The sequence below is a fragment of the Pinus tabuliformis genome, chromosome 5_2, assembly GCF_031772625.1.
Source record: "Pinus tabuliformis cultivar Carrire ecotype Pingquan chromosome 5_2, CPIR1, whole genome shotgun sequence".
In the NCBI taxonomy this organism is placed as follows: domain Eukaryota; kingdom Viridiplantae; phylum Streptophyta; class Pinopsida; order Pinales; family Pinaceae; genus Pinus; species Pinus tabuliformis.
Window position 1 is genome coordinate 648,870,463 of NC_142306.1, and position 22,099 is coordinate 648,892,561.

The following is a 22,099-nucleotide window of genomic DNA, read 5'->3' on the forward strand; positions in this document are numbered from 1 at the left end:
TGGAATTCCTAGGGGAAGTGTGGTGACCCTATTGATGATATCTGGGGTGAGATCTATAGTGAGGCCTCTAACTAAAACAGTGGCATTGATTCTACTGTGTGGAGTGACCAAGTGAGCAAATTCTTGAGCCACCTCATCATCATACCCTATGAATTTTGCAAAAAACCCCATCTAGTTGTGTCTTGTAAAGATTTCGAGCACCTGGGGGTTTGTTGTATCCTCACAGTGTTTGTGGGCTCTCTCTTATTAAACCCTCCTGTCATCTTTCTGGTGAAGCTTGAGGAGAAAATGGGACAGTTGACACAAATTTTTTAATGCAGGAGAAAAATAGAGTTGACTATGTATGTAATTCACCTATCACAGTTGCTAAATTCAATATATTTAGAGTATTTCTGGTTCATTTTCTTGTGAATGGGGATGGAATTTTAGAGCCTACCTCTTTAGAATGGTGGCAGTGGAAAATTCTCGTGATATCCCCTCTTGAACTCTTCTCTTCCTATCATGTAGACTGCCTCTGTGTATCATGTAGACTATATCCTATGCATTATATCATGTAGGAATTCCTGTGCATAATGATGGATCCTTGCTTCCAGTGGGTGGCCAGAGTTATGAGAGTGATTTCAGTGAGGGAGTTTTAGGAAGGTGGAATGCATGAATGTGTGCGAACGATGTTGTATTTCCCTTTATGGTGTTTCGGGGTGAGGTGATGTGCTGGCAGCAGAGGTACATTGCCATTTTTGGACCGTTGGTCCCCACTACCACCTCATCATTTCCCACTCCTCATAATCAGCTCCCACCTCGTAGATCCATAGTTTAACCACTTCTTGTCCTACTCCTCCTCTGTCTTTGAGTTGACTGCAGCCATGTGTGAGAGGACACCCAGTTCTGCATGTGCTGACTGAATGAAGGTGGCCAAGCTAATCGGCCACCTTTTCGCTTATAAACCAACTATTTCATAACCCTTACAAATTTTGATTAAATGATTCATATGAGTGAGCAAGCGGGATACTTACCTGTGGTTTCGATGCCATGTTGCAGTTGTCAAAGATCAGAGGTGTTGCATTGTTTATTTGTTGCATGCCATTCTTCTTCCTCCTCTTGTTGTTTGCTAATGGTTTCTTGGCTTTTGTAGGTATCTGTGACTGAAGATCTGATGTTGTTTCTGCTATGGAGCTCCTAGATCATCCTAGTGAGGACCTGTTGCTGGTGATTGGCATTCTGTGGGTGATGAGCCCCATAAATGAATAATTATATGGGCTCATTCAACCTCCTAATTCGACTTAATCCACCATTATCATTAGTTTATTGCATGTTTTTTATTATATTTATGCTAATAGAGTGAATTGGGTTAGTCATTATGCCAACAAGTCTAATGGGTGCTTTGTGCAAATTTTTAGTCAATTTTGAGACAAAATCAAAGGTTTTAATGAGCACTTGGCAACCTAATTCGTGGAAGAACAAGGGAGAGGATTTGTAGGAAGGTGTCCCCTTCATTTATGGGCCCTTACCTCGAATTCTCCACCATCAGCTCGGAGTTCAAGGGCCACCAAATCAATTATCACAAGGGCAGTCGAGCAAGTGCTAGTAAAAGTGTTGTTAACTACAAGTTTTGGCAGCCGAGTTCCTAAAGTTTAGGAGGGTTGTTGGGGTCCTCAATTTGTATAAATAAGAGGTCTTAGGGCCTCATTTCAGTTAGTCACTTTGTAGGTAGAAGTTAGCTAGTTTGTAGTTCGATTTTAGTCATTTTTTAGGCAGTAGGTTAGCTCCGCATTTCAGCACATTTTCAAGTTTTCCTTGTGGACAGTTTTTGGAATGTAACTATTCTTTTGATCAATAAAGATGAATCCAGCTTTGCACCAGTTCTAAATCTCTCTTAGGAGAAGGTAGCTCTTGTGTTTGGGCCCATCTCAAGTGCCCAATACCTCCTTTGTTTATCTTTATGTGTTTTTACTGCATTCTTAGAATAAAATCTGCTATTTAGATTTAAATCTTGTTTTGTTATTTAGGTTGCTTTTGATGATAAAAAAAGGATTTCATGTTAAGATTTAGTTGATATGTTAATAACAGGGAATATCTTCAGAAAAAGGGCCATCAAGCACCTCTGATTTCACCTCTCCCTCAGTGGGATCAGGAGTTGGGATCAAGGTGACCTTGCTGCCACCAAAAACATTGTCTTTGCTTCGCCATGCAATCATTAGTGTTCGATTTTTAATTGCAGAAGTTGGTTACATGTTCAGATTCTTGATTTCTTCGTTTCATAGTTATTTCACATGGTTTCATTTCAAATAGACTTCTGTTCCATTTCTTTGCTGTTATCTAGGTCAGATTAGGTCAAAGTAATTAGCTTCTTGATTTTCCAAGTCTTCATTTGTCTAATTCGAAAGATAACTTGCAGAGCGCCTGTAATACCTCTCCATCTACCTGTACTCCATCAATCCCATCTGCTCCATCCCCTAACACGGATTCTTGCCTCACATTTTCCATTTTCTCACTTTGCCCTAATTCCCCATATCCTTGTGCAACATTGCTCCACTGCTTATTTAACAAATCCCACCATCCTCATCTCTCCTCAGCTCCATCCACCAAGTCCTGGACCTCCTCACACACTTATCCCACCTCCATACTCACTTCTCCACCTTTCTCTCTCCATCCACCCTCCAAAACCCCCATTTCTGAACATCCTGTAGAACCCCTGTAGACTTCCTGTAGAAGCTCACGAATGAGGTTTCTTGATAGCCAAACTCTGTGAAACTCTCTGGAAGGGTGTTAGGGACCCCTTAGGCCCTCTCTGAACCTTCCCGACCTCCTTCAAGCATTTCTTCTCGCCAATCCACCTCTGCACAGTCAAAACCAGTTAAAAGCACATGCATGATAATTCTAACAACTTATTCAAAAATACAAACAGATGTTTTTTTTCAAATGTTACTGTAGAAGTAGCTTAGACATATGCATTTTACCTTCCTAGAAGTCAATGGCATCTCTTTCAGTAGCTTGCATCCTCTTTCTTGCATCAGTAGGGCTAGCTGGTAAAATTAGGGTTTGCTAGGGTTTGCATTTTCTTTCAGCCTTTCAGTTTCTTTCCGCAAGCAGATTAGCTTCCTTTGAGTTAGCTTCCATCCATCAGTTAAAAATCTTCTTCTCAGAGCTCATAGAAGTTGGCTTAAGCTCCTAGCGGACTTGTGCCAGCTGACCAAGTGACAGCTGCGGCAAGAGCTAGTACTTGTGCATACAGCACCGTCGCTTCCAAGTTTGTTACGAACTAGTGGGTTGATAAAATTAAAGAAGGGAGTCTCAGGAGTTGCAGTTATTGCTGCAATACTGGGGCTCACCACTCTTTTTGGCGCCGTTGCCGGGGAAGCATCAAAGTATTGGTGATTGCTGCTTTTCTTCTATTTTCCACTACAACCTTCTGCTCAGTAGTTTATTTCATTTCCATTATGCAATTTCGTTTCTGCAAAATTAGATTAGTATTTCCTGCTTTCATAGATTAGCATTTCAATTCCACAATTTCAATTCTGTAAGCGTAGATTAGCATTTCAATTCTACAAGCGTAGACTAGCATTTCATTCCTGCAATTTCATTTGAGCAAAATAGATTAGTCCTTTCTTGCTTTCATTTCAATTCCGCATTTTCATTTCAGCAAGATAGTTAGTTGCAATTCAATATATTTTAGTTTTTGTAGGTACAAGCAGAAAAAAAGAAACAAAAATCAACCAAAAAGATTTCCTTTCATGACTTGTAGGAGTAGAGATAATTCAAAAAAATGATTGCATAACACCCCCACTGCTTCACACAACCAACCTTCTCTCTTCTTCAATGGCTGTGATTAAAGAACCCTTAGGTGGACAACAAGACATATTTGAAGAACCTCTAGGGGAGAAGAAGAAGAAAACGTTCCTTTGGAGCAAATGGCTGCAAGCAGAAATGTTGGGAGCAGTACCTTATCCCAAAATGAATTTGCAAATCAGATGGATAATTATATGGGCTCATTCAACCTCCTAATTCGACTTAATCCACCATTCTCATTATTTTATTGCATGTTTTTTATTATATTTATGCTAATAGAGTGAATTGGGTTAGTCATTATGCCAACAAGTTTAATGGGTGCTTTGTGCAGATTTTTAGTCAATTTTGAGACAAAATCAAAGGTTTTAATGAGCACTTGGCAGCCAAATTCGTGGAAAAACAAGGGAGAGGATTTGTAGGAAGGTGTCCCCTTCATTTATGGGCCCTTACCTCGAATTCTCCACCATCAGCTCGGAGTTCAAGGGCCACCAAATCAATTATCACAAGGACAGTCGAGCAAGTGCTAGTAAAAGTGTTGTTAACTACAAGTTTTGGCAGTCGAGTTCCTAAAGTTTAGGAGGGTTGCTGGGGTCCTCAATTTGTATAAATAAGAGGGCTTAGGGCCTCATTTCAGTTAGTCACTTTGTAGGTAGAAGTTAGCTAGTTTGTAGTTCGATTTTAGTCATTCTTTTAGTCATTTTTTAGGCAGTAGGTTAGCTCTGCATTTCAGCACATTTTCAAGTTTTCCTTGTGGACAGTTTTTGGAATGTAACTATTCTTTTAATCAATAAAGATGAATCCAGCTTTGCACCAGTTCTAAATCTCTCTTAGGAGGAGGTAGCTCTTGGGGTTGGGCCCATCTCAAGTGCCCAATACCTCATTTGTTTATCTTTATGTGTTTTTGCTGCATTCTTAGAATAAAATCTGCTATTTAGATTTAAATCTTGTTTTGTTATTTAGGTTTCTTTTGATGATAAAAAAAAGGATTTTCATGTTCAGATTTAGTTGATAGGTTAATAACAGGGAAGATCTTCAGAAAAAGGGCCATCAAGCACCTCTGATTTCACCTCTCCCTCAGTGGGATCAGGAGCTGGGATCAAGGTGACCTTGCTGCCACCAAAAACATTGTCTTTGCTTCGCCATGCAATCATTAGTGTTCGATTTTTAATTGCAGAAGTTGGTTACATGTTCAGATTCTTGATTGCTTCATTGCATAGTTATTTCACATGGTTTCATTGCAAATAGACTTCTGTTCCATTTCTTTGTTGTTATCTAGGTCAGATTAGGTCAAAGTAATTAGCTTCTTGATTTTCTAAGTCTTCGTTTGTCTAATTCAAAAGATAACTTGCAAAGCACCTGTAATACCTCTCCATCTACCTGTACTCCATCAATCCCATCTACTCCATCCCCTAACGCAGATTCTTACCTCACATTTTCCATTTTCTCACTTTGCCCTAATTCCCCATATCCTTGTGCAACATTGCTCCACTGCTTCTTGAACAAGTCCCACCATCCTCATCTCTCCTCAGCTCCATCCACCAAATCCTGGACCTCCTCACACACTTATCCCACCTCCATACTCACTTCTCCACCTTTCTCTCTCCATCCACCCTCCAAAACCCCCATTTCTGAACATCCTGTAGAAAAATTACAGACATCCTGTAGAAATTCCAAAACATCCTGTAGAACCCCTGCAGACTTCCTGTAGAAGCTCATGAATGAGGTTTCTTGATAGCCAAACTCTGTGAAACTCTCTAGAAGGGTGTTAGGGACCCCTTAGGCCCTCTCTGAACCTTCCCAACCTCCTCCAAGCATTTCCTCTCGCCAATCCACCTCTACACAGTCAAAACCAGTTAAAAGCACATGCATGATAATTCTAACAACTTATTCAAAAATACAAAAAGATGTTTTTTCCAGATGTTACTGTAGAAGTAGCTTAGACACATGCATTTTACCTTCCTATAAGTCAATGGCATCTCTTTCACTAGCTTTCATCCTCTTTCTTGCATCAGTAGAGCTAGCTGGTAAAATTAGGGTTTTCTAGGGTTTGTGTTTTCTTTCAACCTTTCAGTTTCTTTCCACAAGCAGATTAGCTTCCTTTGAGTTAGCTTCCATCCATCAATTAAAAATATTCTTCTCAGAGCTCATAGAAGTTGGCTTAAGCTCCTAGCAGACTTGTGTCAGCTAACCAAGTGACAGCTACGGCAAGAGCTAGTACTTGTGCATACAGCACCGTCGCTTCCAAGTTTGTTACGAACTACCGGGTTGATAAAATTAAAGAAGGGAGTCTCAGGAGTTGCAGCATTATTGCTGCAATACTGGGGCTCACCAGTGGGATAGGCTACTACAGGATTTCCTACAAGATGTTTTGTAGCTGCTTCTCCCTCATAATTATTTAATCATGTTGTTGGATGGGGCTATGAGGATGGTGTAATGAATGGAAATATGGAGTAGGAGTGTGTGTAGAGCAAAGGAAACTTAGGTAATTCTCTTATTCCTCTCTGTTTTCCTTTTTTTTCTTTTTTCCCATGACAGGCAAAAACTGTTGAAACTGATCTTTTTTGTTTTGGATGGTGAGTGCAAGGATGATGATGGTGGACGAGGTGAGGTGTTCAATCATGCCTAGGGTGAATTTTAGGGACCTAACAAACCTACCATGTGCCCTCGGATTGATTCTTGTACCTTTTTCGGGCCACTGTAATTCCTACAGGATCATCTTGTAGGTTTTCAGGGGATCCTGCAAAAAACACAGTCCTCGCATAAATCGAAGCAATGGAGTGGAAAAAACAATAAAAATTATGGAGGGATGCATGGTAAAGAGTAGACGAGATGAATATGTGTGAGGTAGGGTTCCATTTGGATCCTATTTTTTCTTCTTGACTGTCTTTCTTGCCCACTTGTAAATAACAATTATATCTTTTTCTCTCTCTTCTTTTTTTTTTGAAAAACAAATAGGTTGCCTCAGAGAGGTTTTCACCCTAGCTATTTTCCCTGGGAACCTCAAGGAAAGTTTTAACCCAAGGATCTTCTTATTCTTTTTTCCTATTTTTTTCATCATTGGGCTGCCTCACGAGTTTTTCAACCCTAATATGGGACTTAGGCGCCTCATGGAGGTTTTCACCTGAGTCCTTATTCTTTCTTCTCTTTTTTTCAGTGATTTAATGAAGGAGGAGCTGGAACTTGCTCCACCATCATCACTGTTTCATTGAAATTGTCAATGAACTCTTGTTTTGATAAAGGTATCTTATACATTTTCAATCGGTGCCCATTAATAAGCAACGAAATGGCTTCTTCATCTATAGTTATGATTTGCACTGAACCATTATGAGGGCATCTTTCCACAACATAAGGTCTGAGCCATATTGTCCTTATCTTGCCCTTGAAGTCTTTATACCTAGAATCATATAATAATGCCCAATTTCCCTCCTGAAATTTCTTCTCCTTAATATGTTTATCATGCCAGATCTTCCTCTAAAGCTGAACTATCTTTGTATGTAGGAGGGCCTACATTTTGAATTCATCCAAGCCATTCAATTGGAACAATCTCTCTTTCTATGCATGACTGAGATCCAAATCTAGTTGGGCTGCCATCCTCAATGTGTTATATTCAAACTCAATGGACAACAAGGATTTTTTCCCATAGACCAGCTCATAGGGTGTAAATCCAATGGTGGTCTTCCATGTGGTATTATAGGCCTAGGTGGCCTCAACTAGTCTTTCTACCCAATCCTTCCTGCTGCTGCTCACTACCTTTGTTAATATGCCCTCCAGTGCCCTGTTGGTCACCTCCACTTGCCCATTAGCTTGTGGATGATAGGGAGTGGAGGTCCTATGCTTGATTTTGTGATGGCTGAGCAGTTATTCAATCATGTTGGAGGTAAATTGGCTACCTTGGTCTGTTACTAGCTCTCTAGGGTACCCAAATTTGTAGAATACATTCTCCCTTAGGAACTCAGCCACCTTCTCTTCAGTTGCTACCTTAATTGCCTTGGTTTAAGCCCACTTAGTCAAATAATCAGTGCACACAATAATTTATTATTTTTTCTTTGAAGGAGGGTTGATAGGCCCATTGAAGTCCATGCCCCACTTGTCAAATGGCTTGAAAGTCACTTGAGGCTGTAGGGGCATTTCATCTCTTGGAGTAGGCTTTCCCATCCTCTAGCACCCATCACACTAAATAGTGTACTTTTTCACATCCTGATGAAGAGTGGGCCAATAATACCCTGCTTGTAACACTTTGAATGTTGTTCCTTTTGTTGCAAAGTGACCTCCACAAGGCCCATCATGACAGGTCAGAAGGATGTCAAAAACTTCCTCTTCCCTTACACACCTTCTCAATATTTGATTTGGGCCAAGTTTGAAAAGATTTCCCCCAATCCAGGTGAAGGGGGGTGCTTTTCCTTACTATCTTGCTCTTTTCTGTGGAGGGCAAGTTTGGTGGGAACTGTGCTGATACCAAATAGTTTGCTATATTAGCAAACCATGGAGAGAGAAAGGAAATAGCAAACAAGTGCTCGTCTGCTAACTGATCATCCACCATTCCTTCTTCACCTGTAGGAAGATTCACCCTAGATAAAAAGTTTGCAACGAAATTTTCCTTACCAGGCTTATCAACAATGGTTAGATCAAACTGTTGTAATAAAAGAAACCATCTTATATTTTGAGCATTTACATCTGGTTTGTTCATTAAATATTTGATTGCAACATGGTCAGTATGCACAAATGTTTTATAGCCAGTAGTGTAATGCCTAAATTTATTTAATGAATGCACAACAGCCAGGAGTTCCTTTTCAGTCATTGTATAATTTAGCTCAGCCTTTGACAAGTTCTTACTGATAAAATAGATGGCATAAGGCAGTTTTTCCTCTACCTAACCTAAGGCTACTCCTATGGCTTTGTGTAAGGAATCAGCATGAATATGAAAGGGGAGGGCCCAGTTTGGGCCTCGGAGAATTGGTGCAGTGGTTAACTTACCCTTTAGAATGTCTAAGGCCTCTTGACAGCTTTTGAACCATATAAACTCAAAATCTTTGGCCAACAACCCAAATAAAGAAGAGGCCAACTTGCTAAAGTCCTTTATGAACCTTCGATAGTATCCAACTAACCCTAAGAAACTCCTGACATCTCTCTGCTTTTGTGGAGGTGGGACCCTTTGGATGATTGCTATTTTGTTCGAGTCCACCTATAGTCCTTGCTGAGATATTGAATGACCTAGCACAGTCCCTTCAGTCATTAAGAATTCACATTTTTTAGGACTGAGAGACAGGTTCATTTCAATGCATTTGTGCAGTAATTTTCCTAGGTTAGTCAGGGCTTCTTGAAAATCACAACCATAAGGTGTAAAATCATCCATATAAATTTCCACCACATCATGTACTAATTCGGCAAAAATACTCAAGACTGCTCTCTGGAAAGTGGCAGGAGCATTGCATAGGCCAAAAGGAAGGACCCTATAGGCAAAATTACCCCAAGGATAGGTGAATGTGGTCTTATCATGGTCTTCTAGGTAGATTTGGATTTGGTTGTACTCATTGAATCCATCTAGGAAAGAAAAAAGATTTTTCACTGCCAGGTCCTCTAGAACTTGGTTAATGAAGGGTAGGGGAAAGTGATCCTTCTTTGTGGATTTGTTCAACTCCCTGTAATCGACACAATTCCCCCACTTAACATTTTTCTTAGGAACTAACACTAAAGGGGAGACCCACTCACTGTCGGAGATAGGGTAAATGAATCATGCATCTAGTAGTTTTTGCAGTTCTTCTTTGACTACATCTTTAAGAGATGGATTCATCCTCCTTTGTGGTTGTTGAACCAGCTTGCAACCTTCTTTGATGTATATGTGGTGAGTACACACTGAGGGGTGTACTCCCTTAATTTCCTTATAACTCCAAGTGAAGGCTTCTAGGTTTTCTTTTAACATGTTGCATAGATTTTCCTCTTCGAGAGCAGAAAGGGATGGATTAATTTTCAAGGTTTTCTCTAGGCCGAATTCTATGGTTTTGACACAAAGTGGGTTGGAATTGGCCAAGCATAAGTCAATTGGATGATTGTTCTGGGTTTCCCTTACTTCGTCTTCTAATGGTAACAAACCAGGAGTTCGACTTTGGAGCAGGTGTTCAATCAAGTCATCCTAATCTTAATGTCCTCCTCCCATGATTGCTTCTGAAGCATAAAGTTGGGCGGAATAAACCTCATCTTCTTCCTCCTCCTCCAACCATAAAGGTAAATCATGCTCTAGAGAAAGTTGAGTAGGAGGGTATATGAATAACTGCTTGGACATATGCCCGTTCTTGATGGTCATATTCACAACTCTACAGCTAATGTAAGCATCAGTTCTGGCCAACCATGGCCTCCCAAGGATGAGAGGATAACCAGTGAGCTTAGCCTTAGGTTGGAGAACTAGAAAATCTGCAGGGTACTCCCAAGATTTAATGGAGCCCATCACATCCTCCACAAATCCCTCAGGGGTGACTGTGGAATGGTCTGCAAGTTGTAGAACTGTTGTGGTCTTCCTCAATGACCCTTGGAGGTTGAGTTTGAGCATGGTGTCCTTGGTCATCACATTAATGGTAACCCCAAGATCGATCAGAGTGTGTGGACAATGGTGCCATTGATGTGCACATCTACTACAGGACTTCCAAGGTCCAAATATTTCAAACATATTACCTGCCCCAGCATTAAGTTGGACAGTTTCCCAATTACATTAATGGTAGGGGCATCCCTTTTTCTTCTTCCTAGATGCTTGAAGCATTTCTACTTAATCAACTTATTGTAAATGGGAATATCTTTTATTGCCTGGGGAAAGGGGATCTTTACACATAGATTTTTCAATTCCCCCAAAAGTTTGGTTTCTTCTAGGGTAGGTTGGACTGGTTGGGCTAATCTCTCAAGAAAGGGTGGATTTACTTTAAGGTTGCTTTCCTCACTTTCTTCCTCAACCTCCTTATGTTGAGGGGGAGGTTGGTTATCTGGGAGGACTCTCCCAGATCTTAGGTTAATCTCCTGGATTTCCACAGCATAAGATGGATATGATGTCTCTCCAATGTATACTTGTTGAGCCTTCCTATTGTTTGGGTTTGGATTTGGCTGAGCAGGTATCTGGGGTTGCTTGGCTGGAGAAGAGTGTAGGAGTGTTATGAAACCAGCTCAAGAAAAGATAGAAAAGATAGATCAACGCCTTGGAATTCAGCCTCTTCGAGGGGGCAACCTCCTTTACATTACATAAATGAACAATTATTGGATGATTCAAATGACAAAACCTCCTTTCTATATATAGGAGTCTAAGGAGTCACAATATAATCCAACCGACCTAACAATAATAATATAAAGCCACAAAAATAACAATAGAGGGATTCTATGGGGCACAGTAATAACAATATGGGGGCAATAGGGCCACAACAATATTAATAAGGGGTATAACTACAATAGTAATGGGGTAATCACTAATATTATAGGGACCCAACATGCCCCTCTCCTTCAAAAAAGTGTTGTCCTCAACGCTTGAGTAGTTCTGGATACTTCTGCATAAAATTCTCATCCTCCCATGTGGAATCTTCAACGGATAAGTTCTTCCACTTGATAAGATACTCTGAAATTGAACGATTTCGTAGCTGTCTAGTTCTTGTTTCTATGATTGCTTCCGGTTCCAATATAATTTTTCCTTCCTCGTCAAGTTCTGGCAATATTGTTTGAACTGGGAGCTTGTCACCTATAACCTTCTTTAAACATGAAAATGGAAAACTCGGTGCAATCGAGAAGTTGTAGGAAGCTCCAATTTGTATGCCATAGTACCAATCTTTTGCAACACCTTGTACGGACCATAATACTTTGGTGATAATTTATTATCCTTCTTAGCTTGCTTGAGGGACATTTGCTTATATGGTTGTAGCCGTAGGAATACCCAATCACCTACATCAAAATTTCTTTCACTGCGATGTTGATATGCCTGTTGTTTCATTCTATTTTGTGCCAACACGAGGTTATCCTTTAAGAGTTGGAGGACTTGTTGTTGATGTTCGATGTGATGTTCCACTGCCTGAACCTTAGAATTTTCTCTTAAATATGATGTGATGGATGGTGGTTGATACCCATAAAGTGCCATAAATGGGGTCATTTTTGTTGCTGTATGGAAGGAAGTGTTATACCACCATTCAGCCAGAGGCAACCATTTGACCCATTGTGTCCGTTTATCAGATACAAAGCAACGAAGATATCCTTCCAAACATTTGTTTACTATCTCAGTTTGCCCATCAGATTGAGGATGATAAGATGAGCTATGAGCTAACTGAGTACCAAGACAAGAAAATAATTTTGTCCAACAATTTCCAGTGAAAATGGGATCTCTGTCACTTACAATAATTTTTGGGTTTCCATGTAGCTTTTGAATTGTTTCCATAAATGCAGTAGAAACTGTACTGGCTTTAAATGGATGTGATAATGCACAAAAGTGTGCATACTTGGTAAGTCTGTCAACTACCACCATGATGACACTCTTTCCCTCAGACTTGGGTAAACCTGTGATAAAATCCATTGAAACCTCCTCCCAACATTGGCTTGGAATGGATAAAGGTTGTAATAGACCTGGTGTCTTAATTGTTTCAACTTTATTTTGTTGGCAAACCAAACATTCAGCCACAAACTTTTGAATATCTGATTTAAGGCCATCCCAAAAAAATTCCTTCTTAACCCTGTGGTAAGTTTTTAAAAATCCTGAGTGCCCTCCTAAGGGAGAAGTGTGCAATTCCATAAGAATCTTTTGTTTTAGCTGGGAATTCTTACAGAGGTATAAGCGATCTTTGTACCATAACGAATCATTTTGCCAGCTAAATGTACCAAAAGTACTGGAATCTTGTTGTAACTTTCGAATAAGTGCCAACACTTCTTCGTCATTCTTCCATTCCTCCCTTGCTTCGTTTATCCAATCTGGTTGGATAATAGAAATGGCGCACAACAATGCTTCCACATCCTCATCCTTTCTTGAGAGTGCATCTGCCACCACATTTTGCTTCCCTTTTTTGTAGATGATTTCAAAGTCATAAACCAACATCTTTGTGACCCACTTTTGTTGCTCTTCAGAGGATAATCTTTGTTCTAAAAAGTATTTAAGGCTATCATGATCCGTTTTTACCTTGAAGTGTCTACCCATTAGGTAGGGTCGCCATTTCTTAAGTGCATGGAGTATTGCCAACATTTCCTTCTCATAAATAGCTTTGCTTAAAAACTTTCCCTTGATTGGACGACTTTCAAAAGCAATGGGTCTTTCATCTTGCATTAGAATAGCACCAATTCCATTTCCTGAAGCATCACATTCCACAATAAAGGTTTTTGTGAAGTCTGATGTAGCTAAGACTGGTGCTTGGCACATTGCCTCTTTAAGATGTTCAAAGGCCTTTGTTGCTTCCGGAGTCCATGAAAATGCATCTTTCTTCAATAATGTTGTTAGAGGTGCTGCTATTCTCCCATAATTCTTAACAAACTTGCGATAATACCCTGTAAACCCGAGAAATCCTCGCAGATGCTTTATGGATGTGGGGATTTTCCATTCCTTAATGGCTTTAATTTTGCTAGGGTCTACCTTAACTCCTTCATGAGATACAATATGACCCAAATATTCCACCTCCTGGACTCCAAAGAAACATTTGGATCTTTTTGCATATAATTGTTTCTCCTTCAATAGTTGTAGCACCTTGTCAACATGTTCAACATGATCCTTCCAAGACTTGTTGTAGATTAGTATATCATCAAAAAATACTAACACAAATTTTCTAAGGAATGGTTTGAAAATTGAATTCATCAAACCTTGAAATGTTGAAGGTGCATTGGTAAGGCCAAAAGGCATGACAAAAAATTCATAATGACCCTCATGAGTTCTAAATGTTGTTTTCGAAATGTCTTCAGTCTTCATTCTGATTTGATGATATCCTGAACGAAGATCCAACTTGGTGAAGTAAATTGATCCATGCAATTCATCCAGTAATTCATCAATGACAGGAATGGGGAACTTATCTTTAATAGTGAGCTTGTTGAGCTCCCTATAATCCGGACACATGTGCCATGATCCATCCTTCTTGTGCACCAATACTACTGGAGCAGAGAAAGAACTTTGACTCGGTTGAATTATACCAGCCTCTAGCATTTCTGCAACCATACGTTCAATTTCACTGTTTTGGACATAGGGATATCTGTACGGCCTGATGTTTGGAGGAACACTTCCTGGAATCAGATGAATAGCATGATCATGATCACGAATAGGTGGGAGACCTTTGGGAGTCTCAAATACCTTGGAATGATTGTCCAGGACTTTTTGGAGATCTGGAGAAATAGATGATTCCGATGTGGAAACATCTAGCGAGCATAATTGTGCAATTACACCTCTTTGCTCCTTTTTTAGAAGCTTTGTCATACTATTAGAGCTAATTATCTTTCATGGTTTCCCCGCAATACCCCTTAATTCAACTTCCTTTCCTTTCGTATAGAATTTGATGAAAAGTTATTGAAAATTAAAAGCTATTGTACCCAGGGATTGTAGCCATTGGACTCCTAGTACAACATCAGCACCTCCCATTGGAATGGAAATCATTGGGCTAGTCAATACATATTCTCCCATGGATAGCTTGATATTATGGCACTTTCTAGAGAAATTTATTGTTCCTCCATTTGCAATCATCACTTGACACTCTGGTGCTGGATATAGGAAGCAATTCAATTCTTTTGCTACCTTACAATGAATAAAATTGTGGGTGCTTCCTGAATCAATCAACACTATTACCTTTTTCTTCTTGATTTGTCCTTCTATCTTGATGGTTTGAGGAGTGGTAATTTCTGCCAATGCATTACAAGATATGGTGGGATTTATTTGTTCTTCATCTAGGCTTTGTTCCTGGAGTATATCCTCTTCTTTTGACCTTTCTTGCTCCTTTTCTTCTTCCTCTTCACAATCTATGTAGAATAATTTCTTCTCAGCACACTTATGACCTTTAGTGTATTTGCTATCACAACTGTAACAAAGCCCTTTTGCTCTTTTTTCTTCCAATTGTTGTGGTGTCAACCTTGTAGGTTGTGGAAGACTAGGGGAAACAACACTTCTGTCTTTATAGTTGTGAGTGGTATGCTTCCTGGTTGCCATAATTTTGCTTTCCATTTTTCTTGCTAACCTGAATGCCTTCTCTAATGAATCAGGCTTCCAAAGGCGAACATCATGTTGGATATTATCCTTTAAAGACCCTATGAACACATCAATCCTATGCTCCTCTGGAATATCTTTTACCCTTATGTTCAATTTTTGAAACTCCTCAATGTGCTCCATTATTGAACCCTTTTGTTTGAGACTTATCAATTGGCTAAAAAAAGTTTTGCTTTTTGTATCCTCATAATGTGCTATCAATTCTTCCGTAAAAATTGCCCAAGTGATAAATGGTTTACGAGAGCAAAGCCATTGATACCATACAAACTGATTTGGTTCCAAATATAAAGTTGCCATACGTACCTTTTGTGTGTTTTGCACATTATTGAGATCGAAGAATTGCTCCATCTGTAATATCCATGTGGCAGGATCCTTGCCATCAAACTTCCTCATATCGATTTTTGGAATATGGTGAGTCTTCGATCCAACATTAGCATCTATGGAATCATGATTAACATTTCTTTTGTTCTCATCATGAGTTTCCTTTAGTACCCTTTCACCCTTAGGGACCATTTCTTTTAGCAACTTATTCATATTTATCTTCAATTCGTCCATGTCTGTCTTCAAATATATCTTCAAATCATCCATCTTAGCTTCCACGTCAATCATCTTAGCTTCTACGCCTTTCTTTAAACAATCCATCTTAGCTTCTACACCTTTCCTTAAACCATCCATCTTAGCTTCTACATCTTTCTTTAAACCATCCATCTTAGATTCTATTCCTTTTTGTGCAAGGGACAGTTGTTGCACTTGGTCTTGTAATTTTGATATATCATGTTGCATTTCTTCCTCTTCTTCATGGTCATGCTAGAGCTTTCAGGTTCCTTACTAGGTGTTTGCATTTTCTTTCCTCGGGGCATCGGTTACCGATAATAATGCTCTACTATGCCCTTTGAATTCCTTCAAAATAAATTTTCAAACCAAGCTTAAGCAAAAATTTAAGAAAATCTACACACCTTTTTTCACTTTGTAGGAGCTCGATATTGCCTCTGATGTATCTTTGTACTTTCCAATCATCTAGTTTTGAATTTGTGAGCTATAGTAGCCCTCTGTGTCCTCTTTTCAATGCCATAAGTCTGACCCAAATTGGATTCTCCAAGGAAGAGTTATGTGAAATCTCCCACAGTGACTTGCTTATAGACTAGTTCAGTAGAGCGAACTTGTGCGACGTGCCACGAGTCACTATTTCGACCTTTGGATCTGAAACATACATACAATAAACTACAGTTCGTCCTCTTTCTGTACCTTCTTATGAAATTTCAATCCGATCCCCAAAGAGAAATTTATGACGATTTTCCCCAGGTCACCTGTTTTGAATGTAATTGAGGAGTCTGCAAAAAGACCAACTTCCTCAGATCATATCTCCGCAAATATCGCGCGAAAAGCTTTGAAATTAGAACCAAAGGTTTAGTGCGATTTCTTCTCAAATGGGTTTTTTTTTTACTTCTGAAACGCCACAGACAAAAAAAGTTATAGCGAAAATGCCACGATGACCTGTTTGGAGCAGTGAAACCCTAGAATCCAAAGCTCTGATACCAAATGTTATGAAACCAGCTCAAGAAAAGATAGAAAAGATGGATCAACGCCTTAGAATTCAGCCTCTTCGAGGGGGAAACCTCCTTTATATTACATAAATGAACAATTCTTGGATGATTCAAATGACAAAACCTCGTTTCTATATATAGGAGTCTAAGGAGTCACAATATAATCCAGCCGACCTAACAATAATAATATAAAGCCACAAAAATAACAATAGAGGGATTCTATGGGGCACAGTAATAACAATATGGGGGCAATAGGGGCACAACAATATTAATAAGGGGTATAACTACAATAGTAATGGGGTAATCACTAATATTATAGGGACCCAACAAGGAGTTGTGGTTGGGCAGGTGGTGGAGGCAATAGAGTTGGAGCATTGTTGTATTGGGGCCTCCACCCCTGGAGTGGCGTATTCCACTAAGGTTGTGGCGGAGCATAACGTTGAAATGATTGGCTGGCTGGCTGGGAATGATACTGAGATGTATAGGACCAAGGAGGGGGTGTAGACCAGGAAGGAAGAGAAGGGGGTCCCCAAGAAGGTATAATTGTGTTTTGGTTGGGGTTGTAATTTGCATGGGATGACCCTTACATGCCCTGCTGGTATGGTCTAGGCCTAGGAGGCCTCCTTTGGTAGATGTTCTAAAGCTGCTCAGTGACCCCTTCAGCTCCTTGATATACATCTTTGAGTCTGTGTAACGAAGGATACTTGTCTTTGGAGTGGTTCTCTTCACAGACCGAGCAAATTTCAATACAGTTCAACGGACATTCATTCCTAGGATGCCTCCTGGTGCATCTAGGACAAAAGATGGCCAAGGCTCTCTCTGGTCCTCTTGCTTCCTTTTGATGTTCATTGTGTCCATTTGCAAGGCAATGGTTTGCAGCATCTCACTTTTGAATCTTCCAGCATATTACCAATTTCACCCTTGATGGATGAGTTGGAAGATGACGTGCTAGCCATAGGTTGACTACCCCTACCCTTTTTCCTGGCTGCCATAGAATGGTTTCTAAAGACAGCCTTGATATCCTCATAGGGTATTTGGTAGATATCTCCTCCTGCTAACAAGTGTAAGGCATCCAGAAGGTCTTCTCTTACTCCCCTAATCAGGACCAGCTTTAGTGACTCAGGGTCAAGTGTGCACCTAGCCCTTTTGTAACTGAGCTGGAATCTTTCTTCGTAGTCTTCTAAGGATTCATCCTGGCCTATGGTCATCTTGAAAATTTCTTCCTTAGTATCCTTTGACCTACAGTACTCCTGATATTTGTTGTTAAAATTCTGTTGCATCTGAGCCCAGGTTCTGATGTTATCTCCAAGTAAGCCCATGAACCAATGCAATGTTGCATCCTTAAGGGTAGAAGGAAATAGTTTTAACTTTTGTTCATCATCTGTATAGTCATAGGTTCGGCATATAACAGCAAACTCAAATAGGAAAGTGTCGGGGTCTTCTGTGGTTAGGCCATGGAAATGAGGTAGGGAAGAGGGGCTTATATTCTTCATCTTAGTGTCCACGTTGGTTTCCTTGATGGGAAAATCACCCTCAACTCTCTCTCTATTCCCTCTGTCATTTCGGTTTTTAGCCATTGGTTCAATAGGAATGGGTTCCTCTTCTTCTTCCCCTTAGGTTCTTCAAATATGTCAGGTTGCTCACCTAAAGTTTCCTCCAATTCACAGCTATCGAATAAGAGAGAAGGTTGGTTGTTGGATGCAGTGGGGGTATTTGGCAAAAATTTCCCTAAATTGTCCCTATTCCTATGAGGCATGAAAGGAAATGTTTTTGGGTTGGTTTTGTAATTTTTTTAAGCTGGAAATTACTTTGTAGAAATGAAATTGTTGATTGAATGAAAATCACTGACATAATGAAAAAGCTATTTGTTGAATTGAAATTCTACTTACATAATGGAAAGGAAATCAGATAATGAAAAATGAAAGAAAGGAAACTACTAGATTACTTTTTCAGAAATAAACTAGTGGTAGAAAATTGAAGACAAGGAGTAGAAGAAAAGAAAGCAATAATCACATTCTACTCAGACACCTCCCCAGCAACGACGCCAAAAGTGATGAGCGCCAGTATTGCAGCAAGGATGCTGCAACTCTTGGGCTACCAGCTTTACTTATCAACCCGAGGTTCGTACAAACTTGGAGGTGACAACGTTATATGCACAAGTAAAAGTGAAGATCCTGCCTGTTGTCATTGTTCATCCGACGAGAGACCGCAAGGTTCCAACCCAAACTTCTATAGAGTCAGAAGAAGCTTGATTCTTTGATGGAAGAAGAGAAAATCTATTATAAGAGAGCTACACTACTGCAGTAATGAAGAAAACAACATGTAATGCTAAATCACACCATATCCTAATTAACCATTTAAACAGTTATGCTAAGAATAATTACTAAATCATCACTAACCTAATGTTGTTATCTAAGCTACAAAATTAAAGAGCATCAAATCATACTAATGTGTAAGCAAGAAAACTAAACTAAATCTGTTTTCACTTTTTTTTGGTTTTTTAGGCAAAATCAAGTATGCAAATTAATTGTTCTTGTGGATGTGACACGTGGATGGAAGGTGATTTAGGATGTATAAAAGGCTTATGGAGTGGTTGGATGGTATGGAAGGGTCCTAGGAGGCTTTTTGTGACTTACTAGAGGTTCCTGTAGAGCCTCTAACTTGCACCTAATTATCTATCATTACCTACAGCTTTTCCTCACTTATCCCTCTCTTTTGCCCTATTTTCCTCATAAACCTATCCAGATCATTACATTTGATGTCTTTAAGCATGATTGGTTAACTTTGCTAATGTTTGACTGTTTGTCTAGATTTTTGACATATGCACAGAGATTCTGCAGCTGTCTGGCAATTCCGCAGCCATTCAGCAATTTCGCAGCTATCTAGTCATTCCGCAGCCTTTTAATTGATCTCTATGTTCCACGTGTCATTTTGAAAAACGAATCACATGGGCACGTGGGAATGAAGGTGTTAAAGGTTCCTATGCTATTGGTTCGGTCAGCAACGCCACGCACACCTCCGGTCAACGTGGATCAAACTTCGGTCAACAAAGCCAGCTCAAACGGTGCTGCGTGAGTTGATAGGTCACGTCACTCCAGATGGCGATTCCTCCACGCTATGCAGGTTATGGGAGACAAGATCCAACCTTGGATTCAACCTCCATGACGACCGTACCCTCCAGATAACACAAGGACCTGTTTACGTGTTGCTGTACCATTTAATTAGCATGACTGTCAGTTAATTTCTAGTTTCATGTTTTACGCAGTAGGCAGTTGTTCATACGCCTATAAAATCCAGCGTCTGCGCACGCTTAAGGATTAGTTTTTAGTTGCTTTGTTTATGTAATTGCTACAATTTTAGTGTGTACAGAAACTCTGTTTTGAAGCTGCTGTTTCAGCACTTTTTACTGTAATTTCTGCATATGAGTTAATAGAAGACTGTGCTGTTTTGACTCCTTCAAGTAGCTAATCTTTCCTTGGGTTTTGTGGATGGAGGGCCCCCATTCATAACAACCTTTGTACAGTAAATTTACCTTTATGTTCTTGCCATTTCCTTCTTTTGAATTCAGCAATTTTCCTTTTCTTTAATACATGTACAGTTTTGATTTACTTTCACTGTCATCTCATTTCCAGCATTTACTTTAACTGATCAGGATTGTTTTCTGCAGGTGTTAGCCCGGGATTGTGTGTCTTTGTTGTATTTGCTTTATCTCTAATGGTATTTTCAGTTGTCATATTCATAGTTGCTGCCTTTATTCTGTTTTTCTAGCTTGATTTCTAGTTTAGTTTCTCAAGTTGTATGCTAACATATTGATGGTCTCCTTATCATAAGTTGTTCATCTTTAAGAGATCAGAATACTAATAAATCACAGCTTGCTTTGAGTAGTTTTTGACTTATATCACTAACTCTTTCTTCACTTGTTACACATTACAATGTATGTTGGAAGCAGAATGTTGGAGAGAGGCACAGTGGTGTTATAATTTGTCATCTTAGAGCTTGATTACTTTTTAGACTTATATCTAACTACTTCTTAATCGTGTTTCACATAGTACTATATGTTGGAAGCAGAGTGTTAGGAAGAGATGAACATTATAATTGGTCTTTAAAGTGGTTTTTCTTACCTTTTTATTGCAACAGCATGAGTAGTGACTAGTGCCATTAGAAAGTGGTTTTTATGCTTTGCTTTCAGTTTCATTTCAAGTTATTTCTTTCAAGCTCTTTCTTTGCAAGTTTAGAAGGTAGTTAGAAACCACCAGTTACACACACTCACTCATTTAGAAACCACCATACACACACAAATCACTCATTTGTTTATAAAATCATCACTCCATCTTAGGAAGTTAAATTGACCACAACACCCCCAAACGACAAAAAGATCTAAGAGGTTACTTAAGTATATACTGTACACCTTCACTTCATCAGCTTACGAGCCCCGGGTTGACAATTTATGATAGAAATTTAGACAACACTAAATTGACTAAACATTTTGGCGCCGTTGCCGGGGACACTTCGCTGACAAGAGAACAGCCTATAAAATCCTTTCTTTGGGATATTATTGGCCTACTCTTTTCAAAGATGCAAAGCAATATGTCAGAAGGTGTGACAGCTGCCAAAGAATTGGGAGACCAACTCTTTCAAGTGAGATGCCATTGCAGCCACAGGTACTCATCGAACCTTTTGAAAAATGGGCTTTAGATTTCGTTGGACCCATTAATCCGCCATCTAAACAAAAGAAGTATATATTGGTTTGTACTGACTATGTTACTAAGTGGGTAGAAGCAAAAGCTTTGCCTTTTGCCACTGAAAATTCAGTTGTTCAATTTCTTTTTGAGGATATTTTCACTCGTTTTGGTGTCCCAAGAGAAATTGTAACAGATCAAGGAAGCCAATTTACATCTAATCTGATGGAGAAGCTGATGGAGGAATACAAGATCAAGCATAGAACATCTACTCCTTACCATCCGCAAGCAAATGGTCAAGTGGAATCTACAAATAAAGTCCTTGAGAATATCATCACCAAGACTGTTCATCTGCATAGAAGAGATTGGGCTGAAAGGCTACCTGAAGCTTTATGGGCCTATAGAACTACATGGAGGAGTACCACAGGATATTCTCCCTATGAACTTGTTTATGGGAAAGAAGTCCTGCTCCCCATTGAGTTCCAAGTCAAAACTTTCAAGATGGCAGTCCAGTTGGGGATGAATCTTTCAGAAGCCCAGAAGCACAGAATGGAGCAGTTAAATGAACTAGATGAGATAAGACAAGATGCCATTTTAAGAACCGATCTAGTTCAGCATCAAAGAACAAAATGGCATGATAGATACATCAAGGAGAAGAAGTTTCAGAAAGGAGATTGGGCTCTATTGTTTGATTCAAAGTTTAAAGACTTCAAAGGAAAATTTCAAACTCATTGGCTTGGGCCATATGAGATTGATGAAGTCTTTAGCAATGGAGCAGTTCGAGTGAAAACTATTGATGAATTTCATACTCCTCTTATTGTGAATGGCCATCGCTTGAAGATCTACCAGAAGCCACTCTCAAAAGAGGAATTTTTCAAGTTGTTTAAAGAAGATTCTGCAATCAGGTT